General features: G+C 37.8%; 1 long non-coding RNA gene across 1 annotated transcript in view; it reads right to left on the reverse strand.

Annotated features, from left to right (window-relative positions):
- The window catches only part of LOC139953782 (uncharacterized), a 64,576-nt gene extending 41,898 nt beyond the window's left edge, over positions 1–22,678 (reverse strand). The window contains exon 1 of the long non-coding RNA XR_011788011.1: positions 21,825–22,678. This is a non-coding gene — a long non-coding RNA (uncharacterized lncRNA). The remainder of the gene's footprint in view (positions 1–21,824) is intronic.
- Between the last annotated feature and the right edge of the window lie 2,750 nt (positions 22,679–25,428).

The raw sequence follows: 25,428 nt of genomic DNA on the forward strand, positions 1-25,428 counted from the left end.
TTCCTTGTGGATTCCCTGGTACCCTGGGGATGGTGTTATTGGGATGATAACATGCTGTTCAACACAAATATTTGATGAGGGAAACCAGTGAAGGGTGAAACTCTTGCCTAGAGCGATGATTGACATGTCGTCAACTCTCTTCAACTACTTTTGTTCTTCTTTTTTTTCTTCTCCTTTTTGAGCAGCCCCGGGGACAATATTTTTTCAGGCCTGATACTTCAAGGAGGCAATGAAAAGGCGATTGCCTCCATGCCCCCTGGTCATTGCCTTGGTGCATTTTTACAATTTCCTCATAGGGTGCCCTTTTTCTTTTAAAAACGAAGCCTATATACAGGTCTTATTTTTTACAGAGGCAGCACCCTGGCGTAATATTGTTATAGGGGCTTATTAACTTTTAAAGCCGTTTCCACAGGAAAGTAATTTAGCGGGGGTCCTTTGCTTAATTTGAGCATGGTTGGTAAATGTCAAAGACCAGTCTTCTCACTTGGTGTATCTCAACATATGCATAAAATAACAAACCTGTGAAAATTTGAGCTCAATCGGTCATCGACGTTAGAATTTGAGGTCTCGAAATCAAGCATTCAAAAGCGCACAACTTTGTGTGACAAGCGTGTTTTTTCTTTCATAGTTATCTCGCAACTCCGATGACCAATCGAGCTCAAATTTTCACAGGTTGTTATTTTATGCATATGTTGAGATACACCAAGTGAGGAGACTGGTTTTTGACAATTACCAATAGTGTCCACTGTCTTTCAGGATCCTCAGACCATCTGTACTTACAAGAAACTAATCAAGCATTATCTGTGAAACTTTTTGAAATTCTTTTGACTCAATTTCCAGAGACTCAAGTTTACACATTTGGCTGGGCAAGCCGACTTTAATTCCTTCCCAATCAAGAACTGGCCGACATCCATTCAACTCAAACGGTCGTAATAAAAACCGGACTGTGAATAAGAAAACCTTATGTTCCCCTACATTAACATTATTAATCTTTCACAATTTAAACGAAACAAGTTTATGTTTTGTAAAAGTCAGCCATGTCTGACCATACACAGAATGCAGTCTCTAAATAAAGTTGCCCGGTCTTTGTTTCTCCAAAAATAAGAGAAAATCACAGGGAAATTTTTCTGGAGAGTTGTTTAAATTTGTTGTTCATGCTACATTAATAAATACCTTGGACGGCTTCAAGTCTCTGATTTGTCAAAACCCAGTCACGTGGGGGTGTATTAACGTGCTGTATAAAGACCGTCTTTGGAAAATAGCTATTAAGTGGCTCCTAAATCAGCATACATTGTGTAACACTTGTGCATTGCACTGTATCACATGCTTATTTATATACATGTTAGTTTCATTGCAACTTCGCGCATTTGCGCGTACGCACTGAAAATGTATCAATTTTGAGGTAACAGGTGCGCGTGTATAAACTCATTTGTCCATATATGGTCTTGTTTACAGCGACATGCTACATGGACGCTGAGCTCATGCGTGCGTTTTAATGCACAAAGAACAGCTATCAGCCAATCAAATGTCTCCTTTGACCCCAGTGAAAGCTCGGTCCGTTAACAGCGCCAACCACCAACCTGGTCATTACCACGCAGTGAAGACTGGGTCCTCGCACTGTTATTCCCTAAGTGTAAAAAAACTTTTGTGTTAACCCAAGTTAATACTTTCTGCAAATGCGAAACGAATTTGACGTAAACTTGATGTCACAACTCTTTTTTAGCTACGAATGCGCAAGACAGTTGAGCACAGCTCAACTGCTGCGAATTATTTGTTATGAAATTGTGACGTCAACATTAATTCGCAGGAAGTATGAACCATGCAGGCTTTACTGATAAACAATTGTTTTTGTGAGGCTGTTTTACCCCCTTTCTCAAAAACTACAGCACCTCAGCAAGTAATATTTAAAGGGAAGCTTTCTATCATCAATATCTTTAAACTGTAAGTTTAATGTAAATCGTTGGACGTTTGTGTTTTGGGTCGTAAAAAACGTACCCTAACCTTTTAACTGTACACTGAATTTCAATTTGTTTTTCTTTCTTTTTCTACCAACCCACAGTTACGAGGGACAAAAATTGTAAAGACTGAATATTCTGAGTGACCCCTGAGTTTTTTTTTTTATCATTACAAACATATGATCTTGCAAATAAATACCAGAGCGACAAGATGATGTCACAGCATAGATCTAGTTCCTTCCCTTGAAGCTTGAAGCTCCGTCAATCTTTACATATCTGCAACCAGATGGTTCCGTCATAACATTAAAACAAATATGCTGCCGAGTGACCACTTCAAAATGTCAGAGGTCTCATCATAAGTGGAACAAAAAGTCATAACGATTATTCTGAGTAGATTGAATTTTGCATGGTGGATATAGAATATTAATTTTGGTTTAAATTTCCTGAGCTCTGTGTGAACAAAATCACAGGCAAATTGCTCGGGTGGGATTCAAACCCAAGAGCTTTGCAATTCTAGAGCAGTGTCTTACTAACTAGACCACCAAGTTTGCCCAGGAGCTATAGAGGCAGTTCGAATCCTATGCTATGGCAGCAGGTACCGCAACGATTTAAAAGATGGAAATTTGCATCAGGAATAAAGAATATTAATTTTAGCTTTACCAACATGTGTGAATAGTACTGTATACTCGGTACTTTGCAGATCTCATATTTGTATACAGTACCCAATGTACGCAATGGTACGCAATGTTTTGCTAATGTCCATAATGTCTATAGGATTTGAAGTATTGCATGGTGAGGTATCAATTTATATTTGGTTTGCGGTAACACCATGTGTGTATCTACTTGCCAGGTAGAGTTTGTTCTTAGAGAACTGTCTTTCTTTATTCTACTACCGCGGAGTAGATAATCGGAGGTTCAGGAGACTTCTCAGTTCTGAAAAGAACTGTCCTGCTTTTTAACTATTACCCAGGCGGAAGGTATAGAAACTGGCTGGGACTACTACTTTAGCTTATAGGATCGTAATTAACTGTACTACTGCGGAGTCAGTTCTTGAATTGGTCTCAATGTTTCGACTAGCTTGCTCTAGTCACCATCAGAAATAATAAATGAAATATTCCATATTGACTAATAATACATAGCCGTCTAGCCAGTAGGGCACGTTCAATTCACAGACGGAGCATAACGCATAAACAGCGGAAGCAGCAACCTGTTCATCTCAGGTGATATTGGTCGCCGACCGCCACTTTCCGGGTATTAACGACAAAATCTATAGCGGTGTGCGATGAGCAAACACACACCGAGAAAATAATCAATGAAGGTATGGCTTCGGCGGAGATTTTAACACTTGGGGATGCGAAGGAAAAGCGAATGTATTATGGCCAAATACAACAAAAAAGTTGATCATCTGCTCCCTCATCTTTTTTTGAGGCCAAATCCTTTTTATTTTATTTTTCTATTTTTACTTTTTTTCTTCTTCTTTTTTAGACAAGTTTTCTGTGTATTTCTCATAAAACTTACTCATCTTTTAAGAACTTGTAACTACATAAAGTAAGTGGTGACTTTAAACTGAAGAACTGGTGGCCAGTTTGAATTAAAATGCTTGGCAGCCATCTGAAAAAAAAAACATTAAAAAAAACACCCTCATCCTCCTCTTTTTGGAAAAGCCCGGATGATCAACTAGGTTTTTTTTCATGGCTTAAGGGGTGGCCTTGTTGTTTTAAAGAGACGGAACATGATCAAAATTTCCGGAAGAGAACATTCATTGCAATCAACTTGTTTTCATTGTCTGTGCTTAAAGCCATTATACACTTTCGGCACAGAAAAAAAAGAAAAAGTTTACAGATTTACAAATAACTTACAGGGTTTACAGAAGGTAATGGTGAAAGACTTCTCTTGAAATATTATTCCATGAAATGCTTTACTTTTCGAGAAAACATTCAAACAATTATCAATACTCGATAGCGAGAATTACGGATTTATTTTGAACACATGTGATGACCAGCGACGTGCGGAAACAAGGGTGGGTTTTCCCCTGTTATTTTCTCCCGACTCCGATGACCAATTGAGCCTAAATTTTCACAGGTTTGTTATTTTTTATATCAGTTGTGATACACGAAGTGTGGGCCTTTGGACAATACTGTTTACCGAAAGCTTCCAATGGCTTTAAAGGCATTGGACATGTTTGGTAATAACTCAAAACATTTATTAGCATAAAAACTTACTTGGTACAGGCAACAGAGAGCTATTGATAGTTTAAAACATTGTGAGAAATGAATAGTCAATGTTTAAAAAGAAATTGAAATTGTGGGTTGGTGGGTAGAATACAATGATAAGCACAAATAACTCGTCGACTAACACGGTCAGCCATTTATGGACAAATCTAGTTCCGCTTCAAAAATTTAAACATTTTAAACACCAAATCGTCGGTCAGTACTTGTTCAAGTTGCTTCTCAATTCAATTCTGGCCTTGTTTACAAATTCTGGTCCAGTTTGTTTGAGCTGCAAGCCATGAGGGGATTCCCCTAAATTTAGACCCCTGAAGAAAACCACAATCCAGATCCATCACAAACCAAACCACAAACCAAACAAAGCACTCAACCAGTTCACTAACCACTAATTCCACCTAATTGATATCACAGGGGATTATCAGCTTATCTGATTAACAGAAGCAGTCTAGTGATTAACACTCCATAATCTCGTTAAGGATTAATCAATAACATGATAGCAATGGGCCAGTTGCAATCTCCTAGCATGGATGCTAGTCTAAACATTCACTGCCCCTCCTCTTTTGTGTCTGTCAATGGACAACCTCCTTTCTCTAAAGTGTTATTCACATGGCAGCAGTTTAACTGGGGTCCCATGCTTATTTTAGCATGGTTGTAAAATGTAGCAATGTTTGACAAGATTTTGCAAGAGAACTTGGATAGTAGAAACAATTGTTCTTTTCACAAGAGGTACATTTTGTAAAATTTTAAAATTACATGTATGCTGACATTTTAGCAAGTGATAATTTGCTCTCCTGTAAAACGGGCCATAGTTCTGTCTATCTCAGAAATCATCTTTTTCTGCAGAAACTTTCTTTAACTTTTAAATTTATATTTTGCACAGTTTTTAAAGAGAGGTTGCAAGATGCACTCACTTTCAAATAGATTGAGGCCTAGTGATAGTGGGGAAGTCTCAAACCTCATGTTAACCTAAAGGCACTGGGGTGGGTTTCACAAAGAGTTAGGACTTGTCTTATCTCGAGTTAGGACCAGTTACTCGTCCTAACTTAGGACTATCCATGCAATTTGTATATCTCCTAGGACTAGTCCTAAGTTAGGACTTGTCCTTACTCTTTGTGAAATCGACCCCTGGACACGTTTGGTCATTGTCAAAGACCAGTATTCTCATCACTTGGTGTATCTGAACATTATGCATAAAATGACAGATCTGTGAAAATTTTGACTCAAATGTTCACAACGTCAAAGTTGCAAGAAAATAATGAAAGAAAAAACACCATTGTTGGATAAATTTGTGTGCTTTCAGATGCAACAACTCTCCATTGCTCATCACCAAGTAAGTTTTTATGTTTTGGTGAGTATCCACCAATAGTGTTCAGTGCCTTTAAAGACATTATACACTCTCAGTAAACATTATTGTCCAAGTCCCAAACTTCGTGTTTCACAACTTATATATAACATAACAAACCTGTGAAAATTTGTGAAAACCTGTGAAAATTTAGGCTCAATCGGTCATCTTGTTTCCGCACGTTTCGCCGTGTCATGACATGTGTTTAAAATAAATCCGTAATTCTCGCTAACGATAATTGATATTGTTTTAATGTTTTCTCAAAAAGTAAAGCATTACATGGACTAATATTTCAAGAGAAGTCTTTCACCATTACCTTCTGTAAACCCTGTAAATTATTTGTAAATCTGTGAACTTTTATTTTTTTGCTGTACCGAAAGTGTATAATGGCTTTAAGTAAACTACTATTTTGTTTGACCCTCTTCCAGGATGAATATTGAAAGATGACGTCAAAAACTAATGGGTTTGTACAGCAAGGTTTTTTTTTCTTCTCATTATTCTCTGGCAACTTTAATGACCAATCGAGTAAAGCCTGGTTCATACTTCATGCGAATGCGAATGCGAAGCGAATCTTGACGTCACAATTTCGCAAGAACAATTCGCAGCAGTTGAACTCTGCTCTACTCCCTTGCGAATAATCGCTGCAAAAGAAGGGTGTGACGTCAAATTCACGTAAAATTCGCTTCGCATTCGCGTTCGCATGAAGTATGAACCAGGTTTTAAAAAGAAATTTTATGCATTTGTTGGGATACACCAAGTGAGATTACTCACTCTTTGACAATTACCAAAGGTATCCAGGGGTCGATTTCACAAACTGTTAGGACTAGTCCTAACTTAGGACTAGTCCTAGGAGATATGAAAAACGTACAGCTAGTCCTAAGTTAGGACGAGTAACTCATCCTAACTCAAGATAAGACTAGTCCTAACTCTTTGTGAAATCCACCCCAGTGGCCTGCAAGTAAACTGCTATTTTGTTGACACTCTTTGAGAGCGAATATTAAGTTATGACGTCATCTCACATCAAAACCGGATGGGTCGGTACATTCCAAAGGGGCATATTTGCACCAGACTAAAGGTCAAGTTCAATGGCATTTTGAAATATCATCAACACTCAGGAATCAACTACAAAATCTCGGTACAAAAATGTACAGACTTTATTCTACTTGAAATGTGACGTCATCAAAGGTTTTAAGATTTCGAAACACATTTAAACTTGAAGGGTATCAAACGCTTGCACTTGTCTAGAAATTGTTTTCCATTTTTTAATACTTCTTTTCATAGAATACTACCCAAAAATATCCCACAAATGTTTCCACAATGGTTTTACAACTGGTAATTTTCTTCATCGAAATCTGTTGATACTCTGCTGCTATACTGGCCAGGCCTGATCTTTCACGGAGGCGACTGCCTCCATGCCCCCTGGTCATTGCCGCGGTACCCTTGAAATGCTCCAGTAGAAATTTACAATTTCCTCATAGGGTGCCCTTTACCAAGGAGAAAAAATTCCTCGGTGCCCTTGCCCTTTCAAAAACGAAGCATTTACATATGTACACCTGATCTTTCACGGAGGCAACGAAGGCGATTGCCTCCATGCCCCCTTGTCATTGCCTTGGTGCCCTTGAAATGCTCCAGTAGAAATTTACAATTTCCTCACAAGGTTCCTTTTACCAAGGAGAAAAATGCCTTGGTGCCCTTGCCCTTTCAAAAACGAAGCATTTACATGTACAATGTACACCTGATCTTTCACAAAGGCAACAAAGGCGATTGCCTCCATGCCCTCTGGTCATTGCCTTGGTGCCCTTGAAATGCTCCAGTAGAAATTTACAATTTCCTCACAAGGTTCCCTTTACCAAGGAGAAAAATGCCTTAGTGCCCTTGCCCTTTCAAAAACGAAGCATACAGGCCTTAACTGTCTTCACATCCCATAGCGATCCGCCCCCTGTATGCCGTAGCAAGGCCTCCTGCTCATGTCAAAACAATTACAATTACATGGCCGCATAACAACAAGCCCCTAATAACAATTAGGATCACCCATGTCCTCTTGCCTCATCGCCCTCCTCTCCCTATAGGAAGTCGATAATAATACCTCCCATTAATGCGATTATCATGAACTGCGGAAAATATTAGGAACAATTGGAATACACGCGTCTCTCTTGCTTCCATGGTCATATGGAGCTATTGATTTACATTGATTCTTGTCTCACTGATGATGATGGTTATTAATTGAGTAAGTTTTTATGTTAGGCAGAAAAAGAAAAACATGTTTAGCGTCCCCGTCCGCTTCTTTTTTAGAGGCCACCTTCTTTTTTTTTAAATGATTTTTTGTTTGTAAACAGAAAAAGGGATATATTTTAACATAAATTTTGAAAAAATAGCCCAGCCATTTGTCTCAAGAATTGTGTTGGGCAGCCTTTCAAAAATGTTTTTTTTAAAAATATAACAAAAAACCTCTTCCTTCCTTTTTTGTTTAAATATTTTTTCCTTCAATGTCTGGTCCAGCATGTTTCATTTATGCATTGTGTTTGAACAGTAGAAAAAACAATGGAAATTTGAAAAAGAATGGTGGCTATCTTAAAAACAAAAAATAAAAAAATAAAAAGCCCCTCCTCCTTCCTTTTTTTTTGAAACCCGGACGCTAAACATGTTTCTTTTTTCACTCGGCCTTAGTATTCTCTTTAGTTTTTAGTATGAGATGAATGCAGGGAGGTTGGATTCTGTACACGAGAGTGCTAGGGACCGTCGGAAATTATAGCCCTCAGGGACATTGATATCGCCGTACGCGCGGATGATTTTGTTTTTAGGTTGTGACATCAGGCTTACAACTTTGAGGCCGAGCCTTTTTTATTGCTATGTACTACGTAAATGACACTCCTACAATTTCATGTTTTTTGCCATTTGCAGTTTGTTCTTTAAAGGCAGTGGACACTATTGGTTATTACTCAAAATAATTACTAGCATAAAACCTAACTTGGTGACGAGTGATGGGGAGAGGTTGATGATATAAACATTGTGAGAAACGGCTCCCTCTGAAGCGACATAGTTTTCGAGAAAGAAGTTATTTTCAACCAATTTGATTTTGAGACCTCAGACGTAGAATTTTGTTGTTGTACTAATGGAAATAAAACAAACAAACAAACAAACAAACAAACAAACAAACAAATGCGCTACATAAAAATCTAAACATTGTCTCATCTATAGGCTTGTATGGGTAGCCTATATTATTATTATTACTATTATAATTATTATTAATGATGGTGACTAAAGTATGACGCTGCCTATTTCAACATAATTTCTGGGAAGGGAGAAATAAAACTACCAATCCATCAATGACGTAAGTCAATCACCATGATCAGCCTATATCTACAATTGTTAGAAGGGGGATACAGCCCCCCACCCCCCACTTCCATTTAGTAATGGGGTTCTAAACGAGATGTGAATGCATTAATCTAACAGGGGGAAAGGGTCATGGAGAATATGTGCTTTGGATTGAACCATTCAAAGAGGCATTCATCAATGACGCAAAGCAATTAAACATATTATACGACACAAGACCCCTCAACATTTCAAGGAGGGATGTTGGAGTCATCTAAGACTTGGGAATGTAGCAAGGGAATTTTCTTTTGAAGGCAGGGAAGGAAATATAGTATTGTGAAAGCCAGTATTTCTATAATAGATGTTAAATTTGCATCGGGGGTAAAGAACATTAATTTTGGTTTTTACCCATACACCGATGTGTGTTAGCACTGTATACTCAGTACTTTCCCGAGTCCTGTATCCAGTATTTCTAGTTAAAATCAGGAATTACCAGAATAAAATGTTACATCTTTATCGGCCTTATTTAGTAATTTCAATGTTTTATTTCATCAACCAATAATGTGTCATGCACCGATACCAAAAAAAAAAATCACAGATTTACAAAGAATTTACAGGGTTTACAGAAGTGTAATGGTGAAAGACTTCTCCTGAAATATTAATCCATGAAATGCTTCACTTTTTGAGAAAACATTAAAACAATATCAATTCTCGATAGCGAGAATTAGGGATTTATTTTAAACACATGTCATGACACCGCGAAACGTGCGGAAACAAGAGTGGGTTTTCCCGTTATTTTCTCCTGACTCCTATGACCGATTGAGCTTAAATTTTCACAGGTTTATTATTTTATATATAAGTTGTGATACACGAAGTGTGGGACTTGGACAATACTGTTTACCGAAAGTGTATAATGGCTTTAAAGGCAGTGGACACTCTTCGAAATTACTAAAAATAATTGTTAGCATAAAATACTACTTGGTAACAAGCAATGGAGAGCTGTTGATAGTACAGCTCCCTCTGAAATAACATAGTTTTCTTGGAAAGAAGTGATTTTCCACGAATTTGATTTTGAGACCTCAGAATTAGATTTTGAGGTTCCGAAATCAAGCATCTGAAAGCACACAACTTTTGGGACAAGAGTGTTTTTTCTCTCTTTTTTTCTCCATTATTCTCTCGCAGCTTTGATGACCAATTGAGTTCAAATTTTCACAGGTTTGTTATTTTATGCATTTGTTGAGATACACCAAGTGAGAAGACTGGTCTTTGACAATTACTAATAGTTAGTGTCCAGTGTCTTTAAAGAAAGCCAGCCTCCTGCCCCCCCCCCCCTGCATTTCTCGGTAAGCGGAGTATAAATTATGTACATGTACATGTCAACTGATATTTGTCCACGATGCAAAATGGAGTTCACCTGCTTACGTGCACAAACGCAATCGTTGGCACATCCAAGATTTATCTATAACAGCGATGGGAGAAGGGATGGCTTGAATAGACAACTTGACCTTGATTAAGCTCGGGCAGGCCTCCTCATAATACAGATGTTCAATTTACACACAAAATGCTGCACTAAAACTGGGGTTTTTCTTGGGGGAGTTCTGGCTAATTAATACTGTAAATGTTAGTTTGCATTTATCCTAAATGACTACGCCCCTTTTCAGCCCTTTCGTTATGTCATTTGCTATTCTTTATAAGGTAAGGCGCGCGTTCCAAACACTAACGGTTCGACAACCAGGGACTGGTTGCCCCATGGTTCAAGGTAAAAATGGTTCAAAGGCATTTGCCAAACAGTTACGTTGTCAGCATGAGGGCTTAAAGCCAATATACACTTTCGGAACAGTAAAAAAATTAAAAGTTCACAGATTTATAAATAACTTACAGGGTTTACAGAAGGTAATGGTAAAAGACTTCTCTTGAAATATTATTCCATGAAATGCTTTACTTTTTGAGAAAACATTAAAACACATGGTAAACACATGTCATGACACGGCGAACATGCGGAAACAAGGGTGGGTTTTCCCGTTATTTTCTCGCGACTCCGATGACCGATTGAGCCTAAATTTTCACAGGTTTGTTATTTTATAATAAGTTGTGATACACGAAGTGTGGGCCTTTGGAAAATACTGTTAACCGGAAGTGTCAAATGGCTTTAATATAACTAAAAAATTTAAACACTGAAAATACAGTTCACCTGCACACATGCACAAACGCAATCGGTGGCACATCCAAGATTTATCTATAACAACGGTGGAGAATAGACAGCTTGAATAGACAAGTTGACCTTCGTAATCTTTGGGGTGGCCTCCTTATAACACAGATGTGTTCAATTTACACACAGAATGCTTTCCCCTTCTTGCTGTGCTATAAGACAAGGGTAAATTTTGAGGGGGCACAACTTTTTCTTCAGGGAGTTCTGGCTAATTAACACTGTTTACATTCGTTTGCATTTGTCCTAAATGAATCAGCCCCTTTTAGCGCTCTCTTTATGTCATTATGTGACCTGTGTAGGCAATAGTTAAATATTTAAATTTTTGTTTTCAAAATTGTTTTTACCCACCCACACCACATTTATATTTTTAAAGACACTGGACACTGTTGGTAATTGTCAAAGACCAGTCTTCTCAGTAGGTGTATCTCAACATATATGCACAAAATAACAAACCTGTGAAAGTTTTAGCTCAATTGGTCGTCGTTGCGAGATATGAGTTGCGAGATGAATGAAATAAAAAACAACCTTGTCACACGAAGTTGTGTGCTTCCAGATGCTTGATTTCAAGACCTCAAAATGTAATTCCGAGGTCTCAAATTCAAATTCGTGGAAAATTACTTCTTTCTCTGAAAAACACATTACTTCAGAGGGAGCCATTTCTCACAGTGTTTTATACTATCAACAGCTCTCCATTACTTGTAACCAAGTAAGTTTTTATGCAGAAAATTATTTTGAGTAATTACCAATAGTGTCCACTGCCTTTAATTTAATGGCTTCATAATATCAACTATACACTCTAGAACAAAGCAAACCCTCAAATGAACCATAATAGTTCACATGACTAGGAGACTATAATAGGGCCTAAACAAAATAGTCTTGTTGGTTTTAGATTTAGGAGGCAACCTCTTAAGGGGGGGACACCTGTGCATTCTGGTGGGTCTGAAAACCAGTCCACATGCAAGGCTACGGTCTGAGATGGGATTCGAACTGGGGTCCTCAGAGGTGAAAGGCAGGGAAACAAACAACTGAATCTTGATGACCGTTTTTGATACTGTTGGTGAACGAAAGTGTAAGGCTCAAATTTAGCATGATTAATTTACAGTAGCCACAGGACTACTGTAGTAACCCTAATTGTTCCTCCGTGTTTGCTTAGTAAATCCTGAATAAACAAATGCAGAAAAACAAATTGACTAAAACGGGACATGGCGATGCGCAACCCATTAAGCGTTGCTGTAGCGGACTATATTTCACGGAAAAATAAGCATGGATTAAATTTACAAGCAACAGACCATCCATATTGTCAGTTTAGAATAATTTTCACAATATATATATTTGGTTTGTGGTATGACCATGTATCTACTTGCCGGTTATAGATTTTTTTTTTTTTGAGAACTGTCTTGCTTTATATTCCACTACCAAACCTGTGAAAATTTAGGCTCAATCATTCATTGGAGTCGGGAGAAAATAACGGGAAAACCCACTCCTGTTTCCGCACGTTTCACAGGTCATGACATGCGTTTAAAATAAATCCGTAATTCTCGACATCGAGAATTGACAGTTGTTTTAATGTTTTCTCAAAAAGTAAAGCATTCCATGGAATAATATTTCAAGATAAGTCTTTCACCATTACCTTCTGTTAACCCTGTAAGTTATTTGTAAATCTGTGAACTTTTATTTTTTTTCTGTCCCGAAAGTGTATCATGGCTCTAAGTGTCTTTGATTGTGGCTGTGTGCAAACATACATTACGAATTTAGACAATTGCGTCTCTTTTTGAAAACTGGGAGTACTGCTGTTGTGAAGTAATTGAGACGTATAGATCTCTTGTATGACACGGTTGTTGTGTCAAATTTGAGATAGCATTCAACTGAAGAACATATGGAGGTAGTAAACCAATCCGCTCATTTTGTGAATATTCGATTTCCGTTTGTACAGTGGGGTTCATTTTAGATTCAACCTAGTTATTTTTGACGATTATAAAAGAACATTATAGCCTTCGAGTAAGACTCTGCTAGGATCGAAATATCAGGCCATTAACAGGTTTTTTCATGAAGAAACTTAGCACTTATTTGTATTTGTACTATGTATACTGAGGTTCGTTTTAAAACTTTTATTTTAGATTCAACCTAGTTCTTTTTGACAATTATAAAGGAACATTATAGCCTTCGAGTAAGACTCTGCTAGGATCGAAAAATCAGGCCATTAACTATTTTTTTCATGAAGAAACTTAGCACTCATTTGTATTTGTACTATGCTTAGTGGGGTTCCTTTTTTTTTAAATCTTTCGTTTTAGATTCAACCTAGTTGTTTTTGATGTATGTTAGGGAACATTATAGCCTCGAGAAAGACTCTGCTAGGGTTAAAACATCAAGCCTAAACTATTGTTTTGCATAAAAGCACTTCCAAGGAGAGGGCTATACCTAACTGAATTCGGCTATCAAGGAAAATCAACTGCCACCAGGGGCAAGTTGCCACCTACTCATGGGGCTGCAACAGGGTTATCCTCTTCTAGTCACAACTACCGTTTTTCAACTACTCGGGTTATCGTGCCACCACAAGGTCGGACAGCCACTTCAAGGAGAGGGCTACACGCCTAACTGAATTGGGCTATCAAGGAAAATCAACTGCCACCAGGGGCAAGTTGCCACCTACTCATGGGGCTGCAACAGGGTTATACCCTTCGAGTCACAACTACCGTTTTTCAACTACTCGGGTTATCGTGCCACCACAAGGTCGGACGGCCACTTCAAGGAGAGGGCTACACCTAACTGAATTGGGCTATCAAGGAAAATCAACTGCCACCAGGGGCAAGTTGCCACCTACTCATGGGGCTGCAACAGGGTTATCCTCTTCGAGTCACAACTACCGTTTTTCAACTACTCGGGTTATCGTGCCACCACAAGGTCGGACGGCCACTTCAAGGAGAGGGCTACACGCCTATTGGGCTATCAAGGAAAATCAACTGCCACCAGGGGCATGTTGCCAGCTACTCATGGGGCTGCAACAGGGTTATCCTCTTCGAGTCACAACTACCGTTTTCTCGGGTATGATCTTGCCACCACGACTACTACAAAAATAGTCGCAACTAACGGCTATGACATTGCTCTAGAATTACAAAAGTCGTGGGTTCAAATCCCACCCGAGAAATATGCCTGTGATTTTTTTTCACGGAGCTCCGTGTGTATGGGTACAACAAAAACTTAGAATATTATTATTATTATTTAGTTTAGGAATTACCCCTTTAAGGCTCTCCGATGTAACCTGTACATAACCCAGGTGCTGAACTGTACTAAACGAGCCAGTCACCTTCACCGATCCCGCACCTTCTGTAAATGAGATTGTGGGTTTGGGTGGAGCAGGCGACACGTACGCATTACAAACTTGCCACCTCAGCTTGCCGTGCTTTTGGTTTTATTGCCGCTGTTAGTGAGAGGTGGTTTCTGTCCGTGTAAGAAGAGGAAAAAAGCGGCAAGATGGCACTGGGCAGTGACCCTGGGCCTTAAAGATCAGCTTTTAAAATATCACTGTGAAAATAATTTGTTCTGTTCATTTTTTTAAAAGGCACTGTACACCTTTGTTAATTGTCAAAGACCAGTATTCGAACTTGGTGTTTCCCAACATATGCATGATATAAACAAATCTGTGACAATTTTGACTCAATTGGTCATTGAAGAATTGCAAGAAAATAATGAAAGAAAAACACTTTTGTGTGCTTTCAGATACCAAAAAGGCTTCAGGTCTTTTAATATTTGAGTGAGAAATTACCTCTTTCTCAAAAACTACGATACTTCACAGGGAGCCGTTTCTCACAATGTTTTATACTATCAACAGCTCTCCATTACTTGTTACCAAGTAAGTTTTTATGCTACAATTATTTTGAGTTATTACCAATAGTGTCCAGTGCCTTTAAAGGCACTGGATACATTTGGTTATTACACTCACAATAATTTCTATTAACAGGTAGGGGCCTAACTATTTGTGTTGCTTTTGTTGTTGTTGCAACCAATGCTGACGTCACCATTTCTTTATGACGTGTTTCAATAAAAGATACAGGATGAGTGTAGCCTTCAATCATACGAACAATTCCTCAAAGACACTTCTGTCTCTGAAAACACTCAAGAATTGGACTGAATTATCCTACTCCTAAAAACAAAATTCTTCACCAATTATGTCATAATTTCTTTATGACATCTAGCAATAAAGCTAAATACCAACAAATGTACTTTTCCTTGACAACATTTCTGTCTTTGAAAACACTCTAGAATTTGACTGAATCATATATTCCTCCAAAAAAAAAATTCTTTCACCAAATTATGTCATAATATCTTTATGACATAATCAATAAAGCTAAATACCAACAAATGTACTTTTCCTTGACAACACGTCGTCTCTGAAGAAAACACTCAAGAATTAGACTGTATTATGTACCCCTCCAAAAAACCAGAATTCTTCGACCAATTATGTCATAATTTCTTTATGACATATATCAATAAAGCTTAATACCAACAAATGTGCTATTCCTTGACGCACTTCTGTCTCTGAAAACACTCAAGAATTGGACTGAATTATATACTCCTCTAAAAATACAAAATTCTTTGACCAACCATGTCTTAATTTCTTTATGACAATACTCGTCAATACTTCTGTCTCTGAAAACACTCTAGAGTTCGACTGAATATTATCCCCCTCCAAAAAAACAAAATTCTTTGAGCATCTATGTCATCATTTCTTGTACTATTCCTTGACGAACTTCTGTCTCTGAAAACACTCTAGAATTGGACTTAATTATACCATCCTTCAAAGAAAAGAAAAGAAACATCTTCAACCAATAGATATAATAATTTCTTGATGACATATATCAATAAAGCTTAATACCAACAAATGTGCTATTCCTTGACGCACTTCTGTCTCTGAAAACACTCAAGAATTGGACTGAATTATATACTCCTCTAAAAATACAAAATTCTTTGACCAACCATGTCTTAATTTCTTTATGACATACTCGTCAATACTTCTGTCTTTGAAAACACTCTTAGAGTTCGACTGAATATTATCCCCTCCAAAAAAACAAAATTCTTTGAGCATCTATGTCATCATTTCTTGTACTATTCCTTGACGAACTTCTGTCTCTGAAAACACTCTAGAATTGGACTTAATTATACCATCCTTCAAAGAAAAGAAAAGAAACATCTTCAACCAATAGATATAATAATTTCTTTATGACATATATCAATAAAGCTTAATACCAACAAATGTACTATTCCTTGACGCACTTCTGTCTCTGAAAACACTCACGAGTTGGACTGAATTACATACTCCTCTAAAAATACAAAATTCTTTGACCAACCATTATTTCTTTATGACAATACTCGTCAATACTTCTGTCTGAAAACACTCTAGAGTTCGACTGAATATTATCCCCCTCCAAAAAAACAAAATTCCTTGAGCATCTATGTCATATTTTCTTGTACTATTCCTTGACGCACTTCTGTCTCTGAAAACACTCTAGAATTGGACTTAATTATAACATCCTCCAAAGAAAAGAAAAATCTTCAACCATCCATATAATTTCTTGATGACATATATCAATAAAGCTAAATACCAACAAATGTACTATTCCTTGACGCACTTCTGTCTCTGAAAACACTCTAGAATTCTACTGAATCATAACTTCCTTAAAAAAACAAAATTCTTCAACCGATGATGTCATAGTTTCTTTATGACATACCAATAAAGCTAAATACCAACAAATAAACTACTCCTCGACAAAACTTCTGTCTCTGAAAACACTCTTGAATTTGACTGAATTTTATCCTCCTCCAAAAAAACAAAATTCTTCAACCAAATATTAAAACTCCCCGAGGCTGTTCTGAAAACAACATCCCTTCACAGCAGTCCAACAATAACAACATGAGGAGGCAGAGCACCCAGGGGTTCTAGTATGGACACCAGGGCCAAATTTCATAAAGCTGCTAAGCACAAAAATTTGCTAAGCATGGAATTTTTGCCTTGATAAGAACAGGATTACCAACCAAAGTTCCATTTGTTGCATATTGCTTGTTACTAATTTTCAGCTGTTGTTTGCTTATCCTGAAAATCACGTGGAAATTTGGTTGGTAATCCAGTTTTGATTAGGGCAAAAATTTCATGCTAAGCAATTTTTGTGCTTAGCAGCTGTATGAAAGCGGGCCCTGGAGATATTGCTGGCAGAAGAAGAAGTAGAAAAAGAAGAAGAAGAAGACATAACAGCTCCTCCAGTATAAATCAAAACCAGAGGCTGCCTGGTCAGTTTCTTGCCTCAAAGTGACACCTAAATTCCAGGAATGTTTGACACTCCAGGATTTTTTAAAGGCACTGTACACGTTTAGTAATGGTCAGAGACCAGTGTTCTCACTTGGTGAGAACACTGCATAAAAGCATAAAATAACAAGCCTGTGAAAATTTGGGCTTAATTGGTCATCAAAGTTGCGAGAAAATGATGAAAGAAAAAACACCCTTGTTGGAAGAATTTGTGTGCTTTCAGATAGGAATAAAAGACTTCTAGCTAGAAGTCTTTCATTATTTTAGTGAGAAAATACCTCTTTCTCAAAAAGGGAGTCGTTTCCCGCAATGTTTTATACTATCAACAGCTCTCCAATGCTCGTTACCATGCAAGTCAGTTTTTAAAATAATATTTGTTTTGAGTAATTGCCAAACATGTACCTTCCCTTTAAAGGGACTGCCATCTCAATTTCACCAAACTCTTCCTAACTTAGGAGGAATCTTAGGACAATGAGTCCCAACCTTGCATTGTAACATGTAAACCTTCAGATTCATCTTAAGTTAACACGAGTTACTCATCCTAACTCGAGATAGGTAAATTGTCGAAGACCATTATTCTCACTTGGCGTAACATTCTCGCTATTAAAGCCATTATACACTTTCGGTACAGAAAGAAGAAAAAAATTCACACAAATTTACAAATAACTTACGGGGTTTACAGAAGGTAATGGTGAAAGACTTCTCTTGAAATATTATTCCATGAAATGCTTTACAAAAAACTGTTTCTGACGTCATAACCAGTACAGTAACCGAGCTCACAACTCTGTTATCGTTCAGTCTGAACAGCAGAACCAACGACCAACAACCGAAACAGTTTTTGGGTGGGGTCGCCAAAACGCACTCCTTGGGCCAAGACAGGCAACTGGGTACTGAACAGTAGCTGGATTAGTAACACATTGTAATACACTGTATTACACATGACAGATTATCAAACAATGTATTACAAAAAAATGTAATGCTATTTATAGAGAGACATCCTAAATGTCACAGCTCTTAAGACTCTATGTAATGTCCCATGAATATACCAGTACAGAGTCCATGTTGTCAGCCCCATTAGAATGTACTCTGCGACTATTTCATGCAACTTGGTCAAATTATGTTGTCTGCACTCAATTTACTTTCGAGCATGATCTAGTCATGTATGTGTACTTTAAAGCCATTGGACCCTTTCGGTACAGAAAAAAAATAAAATAATTCACAGATTTACAAATAATTTACAGGGTTTACAGAAGGTAATGGTGAAAGACTTCTCTTGAAATATTAGTCCATGAAATGCTTTACTTTTTGAGAAAACGGTAAAACAATATAAATTCTCGTTAGCGAGAATTACGGATTTATTTTAAACACACGTCATGACACGGCGAAACACGCGAAAACAAGAATGGGTTTTCCCATTATTTTCTCCCGACTGCGATGACCGATTGAGCCTAAATTTTCACAGGTTTGTTGTTTTATATATAAGTTGTGATACACAAAGTGTGGGACTTGGACAGTACTGTTTACCGAAAGTGTATTATGGCTTTAAAAGGACACGTTGCCTTGAGATCGGGCGAGTTGGTCTATGAAAACCGATTGAAACCATTTGTTATGAAATGCATATGGTTAGAAAGGTGTTTTTAAAAGTAGAATACATCGATCCAAACAAATGCATTAAGCCTTGAAATTGCATGGTTTTCCTTATAATACCTGTATGTTGGAACTAACACAGACCGCCATTTTGAGTTCAAAATTTGCATAGCTTTCGATATATAAAGCATTTTGGAAAAAGATTTCACTTCAAAGTGGTTAAAATGTAATAAGATAAGCCTAACAGTTTTTACGCCCCAAAAGTTGAATCTGAGAGTGAATTCCTATTTTTTATTCACTTTGAATTTTTTTTTTTTTTTTAAATGAACCAAATCACTGCAACCTCTATGCCTATAAAAAGATACTTCAATAACCATACTGCAAATATCAAGGACAGCATTTTCCTGGAAAGAGATTCTAATGTTGGAAAAACTCCTGGTTGCTATTTTGACAGTGCCTAGGCTTTACAGGTGATGCCAAATTATGCATTGACAATTTGATTAGGCGGGGAAGGGGGCGTTGAAATGAATGATTTTTCAGGGAAAAGGCAACTGAATATTCTCGGAAAAATTCCAGGTTTACTGTTTACTTTCACTGTGAAGGGCTTTACACATGATGCTAAATTAAGAATGACAATTTGTTTAAAGTGACATGTTGCCTTGAATCAGGCGAGTTGGTCTATGAAAAGCGATTGAAACCGTTTGTTATAAAATGGATATAGGGTTAGAAAGATGTTTTAAAAGTAGATTACATGTGCAACAATCCAAACAAATTCGCATCTTATTGGTATGGTTTTCATATTACTTTGCTATCTAACATGGTCAGCCATTATGGAATTCGACTCCACTTAAATTGCATGCCGTGTTAGTAAACGTGTCCCTTTAATAATTTCGTTGTGTGTACATGTAGTTACGTTAATTGTCAGCATTTTCACAACACGCCAATTATGTCCAAACGCGTGATTCAGATTTGCATTTTACAACATATCTGCAATACTTAAAGACAGTGGACACTATTGGTAATTGTCAAAGACCGGTCTTCTCACTTGCTGTATCTCAACATATGCATGAAATAACAAACCTGTGAACATTTGAGCTCAAAAGTTCTAAACTTGAGGTCTTAAAATCAAATTCATGGAAAATTACTTCTTTCTCAAAAACTACATCACTTCAGAGGGAGCAGTTTCTCAAAATGTTTTATACTATCAACCTCTCCCCATTACTCGTTACCAAGTGAGGTTTTATAATGCTGATAATTATTTTGAGTAATTACCAATAGTGTCCACTGCCTTTAAGTCGCAATTTGCAATATAGGAACCTTTATACGATTCTGTATTTAAGTTTAACTTTTACATTGACTAAATAAATTCTTTAAATATATTGGCTAAATGCCATATTAGACAAAGTATGTGTCGCTTTGTGAAGGCTAAAAACTAAAAAGTGAGATGACCTACTGTACTTAAACAACCCGCTAAAAAAAACGCATTTTACACTCACATTGACATTAACGGCTCTTGGTGAAACCTGCACAATTATTTGACCTACATAAGTACATTTTACGCTCTTCTGTTGCAATGGGGGAGGCAGTGCTTTCTGCTCTAGGAAGCCTACATTCGTATGGACTGTGAAAGGGGTAACCCTGTTTCAGCCCTAGGAGTAGGTGGCAATGGCCTCTGGAAACAAATAATTGTAGCCCACACCTTGAAGTGGACTTCGGCCTTGTGTGTCGGACTACCTTTGTGTAATCCACCCCAGCTCTGATAAACACTTGCAGATTATAATAATCTTGAATTTTTCCGAAAGCGAAGCTGAGAAATAATTTTTTGTTTAGGGAGCGCCCGACTGTTTCGCTAAGTGTCAATATTATCAATACTTTTAAAGAAGAAGATGACAATTTAAGCCATGAAATTATGTGTAAGTTGCCTGGGATTTCTGAGTTAAATAAAACATTTTTCAGTCACCATTTTCTTCTATTGAAGTTTTGTCACATCAATGTATTTGTTTAAGTTCAAAATGTTCTTGCATCAGTCTCAAACAAAACAAAACATTTAGTGAGCAGAAATTTTAGTATTATATCTCTTCATCTCTGTTGTTATTGTGAACCTCATTTGTGGATATGTACGCTACAAAAGACTACGTTATTATTGTTATTATTATTATTAAATCCATTGGCAGCGTATCCATGTGACAATAGACCGATCCATTACGCCCCGCCTCCTTACCAGTTGACCAATCACAGCCGCGAAACCCGATAACCATTAGTGCAAAGATCACCAAACGGTTCAAATGGTGATCAGATTTCGCGGTTGTGATTGGTCAATGACAATTGGGCCTGGCTTAATGGATTGGTGTATTAAGACAACCATTTGAAAAATTATGTATCTGGGTTATTTGAAAGTGTGATTAGTAAACAACAAACAAAATTTGCAACTTTAAAGTAGCTCAATAATTTCTCACAGCACTTTATAAACTCCCATTGACAACACAATGAGATCACACAAGCGTCAAAATACAAAATATAAAAAAGATTTGGAGGTGAACAAAAAAAAATTGGACTAGAACTTGATATGAACCAACAACCTCCAGCTTAACGTGCCGGCGCTCTACCAACTGAGCTATCAAGCCGTATGTTGGCAGTCTCCCTATTTTGTCAAAACAGAGATTTCGTTTTCAACGACGGATGGTTCTGTGACGGTAATGACGACATTGGCGTCATCTGCGCATGCGTCGGCTTTGACAACGGTCGTCCCTATATTTCTACGACAGCACTTGAGATGAATCTGCGTTGTGCTGTAAACGACAACGTTCGGCTAATATCGTCGTAGAACCATCTGTCGTGAAAAAGAAATCTCTCTTTTTTCATTGTTCGGGGGGAAAATAAAAAAATAACTTACCTCTTTGATCCATTGGTGTTTTTTTCTTGAGTCAACGGTCTCCTCCAATATCCTTCATTCTTTTTGAAACTTTGTAGTTCCCCTTCAACGAAACCACTTCAACGTGATGAAACCAGACGTAGACTTCCTAACCGGTGTTTTTTTTCCCTTCTTGAAGTACTGTCTGAAGTGGTCCCCAATTATGACGAGTGGCTCCAACGGAATGCAAATTCTCAAAGGCTCCCTGATCAATTTTTGGAGTACATCCCTTACATACGATGAATTATTCATGAGAACCAAATGCTCGGGGAGCAGATCCCATCACACTCAGGATGGCATTATCATTTTCTGAAGACTACATTACAGCATCTGATGAATTATTCATGAGATGCAAATACTCGGGAGCAGATCCCATCACCTGGATGGCACACTCAAGATGGCATATTGAAGACTACATTCCGACACAAATGAATTATTCATGAGATGCAAATGACACAGCATCAGATTCCATTTCCCTGGATGCAAATGCTGGAGAGGGTATAGGCATTTCAGAAGAGTAGGGCCCCATGAATTAATCATGAGATGCAAATCGAACAAGATGATTCCATTACGCTTGGTGCGGAGAATATTCACTGATCCTGTATTTGACAAAATATCCACAGACCGACGACGGGGGGAACTATTAAAAAAAAAAAATGTGGAAGGATCGAGTAACGTTGGCTTGGTCAAGACAGCAATGCGAGTAGAGCCATTTCAGTGAAATGCAGATTGCGTGGAGGTTCCCAACTGACGGACACATGTTACTTGCGTACTTTGTGACAATTGCATTTCCATGGTAACTGTGATCCTAGGATGAATTTCTTGAGTAGGGGCAGGTCGAACTACAAGGAGACTTATTCTGTGTGTGTGCTCCCTTTCATTAGGTTGATGAAATGCAAGATTTGGAATCATATCCATTGACGATCGGGGGGGGGGGGGGGGGGTATGTTTAAACAGCGAGCAGATGAAGATAGCTTGTCACCGTGGCAACCGCATCCAAACAGTGGCAATGACACAAAACCGAGATCATGTCACCACGCCGACACCTACATCCATGTTGATCCCACTCAGCGATTCCGATTACACTCGACGACGTACTGATTTCACCCGTATTAGGCGTTAGAAGAGACAGACAATAAAAATCGTCGACTGAACTTTTGCCGGACGACTTGTAGTTTACTGGTACAGATAACTAATTATATAGAATGACGTGATAGCAAGTCCCTATTACGTGTTCCTGTACTTGTACAATCTGAAATACAACACTTCGAAAACAAAAGATAGGCAAATTTCCTGCGTTTAGTTTTTATTTGTCTTTTTGACAAATTTGCAAGGCCAATATAATTGGTTGCCCCTTTAACAATAAATCGATTGCATGAATTTCTAATTGCTGGCAATATTGATACCGTGTGATCCAAGTGGGTGCCATAGACAGCTTGTTCCTCTACTAAGCCCTGACAGACGGTAATAACCAAGTTCCTGTGATAGCGGACAATTTTATTTCTATTACACTTGGCCTGGAATTTCACAAAGACCTAGTTTTGGCCTTGGCGCCCCTTCAACATTGTTTAAAAGTTTCCTATAGCATCTAAGATGTTTCAATGGAAAATCCCTTGAAACATGAAAACGACCTTGCCCTCTTAAAGATGAAATTCCAGGCCTTTACACAATACTATTTTACCCCTAAACCCTTATCAGAGACCATTCGTTGATGTATCACAATACATCCATATGACACTTTTAGTTTTGTTCAATTTTTTTCAGTAAAAATTTCAAGAAATAGTATGAATTGGAAAATTTGTTTTGTTTTTAAGAAATTGGGACACACTGTTACATAGGAAAGATTGATATAATATGAAACAGAAAGTTTGTTTTGGGTGTAGAAATTGGGAATATACAATCATACAAAGGGATTATTTGAAAAATTCTTTTCAGACACAACCTTTATTTGACCTCTTTGTGTGAATGGAAGTTTAGTCAAATCTTATGGCAGGTTGCGGCCGCTATTGGAATTTGGGTTACAGACCACTTTTGGGCACAACGGTCTCTAACCTTATACCAGCCCGAACCCATCAAAATCCATCTGCATGTTTTGTTAGATACTGTTGGACTAGTAAACTGTTTATACATGGGATTAGACATACCAAATACGTAGAGTCCAACAGCTAAAAGAGCATGTTAAGTTACTATAAAGTGTTGGATTTTGTTAGATTCAGGATGGACCCCTGTGAATCACACAGGGGTAAAGGGTTTTTTAAGGGCGGGGTGTGAATGAGAAATCTTATACTTTATATCTGAGCCAGTTTATACATTAATTTGCTTAATTTATTTATTTTTATGCTCTCGAAAATCATCTTTTATGCTCTTGAAAATTTCTCTTCACCAACATGCTGATGTGTACCACTGATAATCACAATAAGGCATTAGGTCTAGTCTGCTTCCCTAACCTCTGTACCAAAATCACCATGACACAATCATGCTTACTATGGTACCATACTATTTGAATCCCAGCCTCATTTTGACCTGCCTTGTGCGTCAGTCAATTAAGATGGCCGACTAATGCGTGACACAATTGCTCTCTATCTCTCTCTGATTCCCAACGCTCGCCTCATTTTTTGTTTACTCTTAGAGCTTTGCACAGCACAGAATGTCCGTTTGAGTGGCTCGAGCTGCCTTCACGTAAACTAGCTCTGATAGGACATCAGTGCGTTGATTTCAAGTCTGAGAACGCGGTCATTCCTCTGCATCTCAGCCACGAAAAAAGGGTCCCCACAGATAATAGCTATCACACGCGCCCTTACTCCCTGACGGAGGTTAATCTGCAAGAGGGCGCTATTTCAGGCAATAATGCATTGGCTATCGGGTAGACTAAAAGCCACGATCGCAGACTTGAAACCAAGTCTAGTGCGTTGTATGCAATGGAGGAGTCCAACCTAGGCTACATGTTAACATACATACGAACTGTACATGAAGTAGAGAACACGTACAGTGCATGTACTAATGCATGCACGAATTGAAACTCATATCCCTGCATTGTTATCATTGCAGTCAATTAATAGAATAATTATCATAACAGTGCGATATCATATTTAAAGGAAAGGTCTGAGGACTGCCGCTGCCGTATAACAGCCTTTATACCCAATGGCAATGAGGGTGTTTAGTCTCACTTCACTAATGGGGAACAGAATTTTTTGCCTTGCAGCCTCAGTCTGGTATAGTGTACATTCACTTGAATGGATGGAAGAATAAAATGGCCACTAAAAAGTAGGTCAACTACTTATTCCAGAAATATTTCTGGAAAAAAAGGTCATTGTTAACAAATGAGAATAGACAACCCCATGATTGCTTAGTCAATTTATCTGCTTGCAATAAAATTGAAAAGAGGACCAGCCATCACGTCAATACCCAGTCTGTGGGCTGGTCACCTGTTCTGCTAAGCAATTTTTATGTACTAAGCTTCAAGTAGCAACTGGTTTTCCCAAAAAGGTTAACTTCTCAGTTTTATACAGAATAACTTGAATGATTCTTTAAAAACAATCTTAGGTTAGTAAAAATAAAAAATTTCCAGTGCTTGTGACCTTCCCTT

Source organism: Asterias amurensis, chromosome 22 (genome assembly GCF_032118995.1).
Source record: "Asterias amurensis chromosome 22, ASM3211899v1".
Taxonomy (NCBI): domain Eukaryota; kingdom Metazoa; phylum Echinodermata; class Asteroidea; order Forcipulatida; family Asteriidae; genus Asterias; species Asterias amurensis.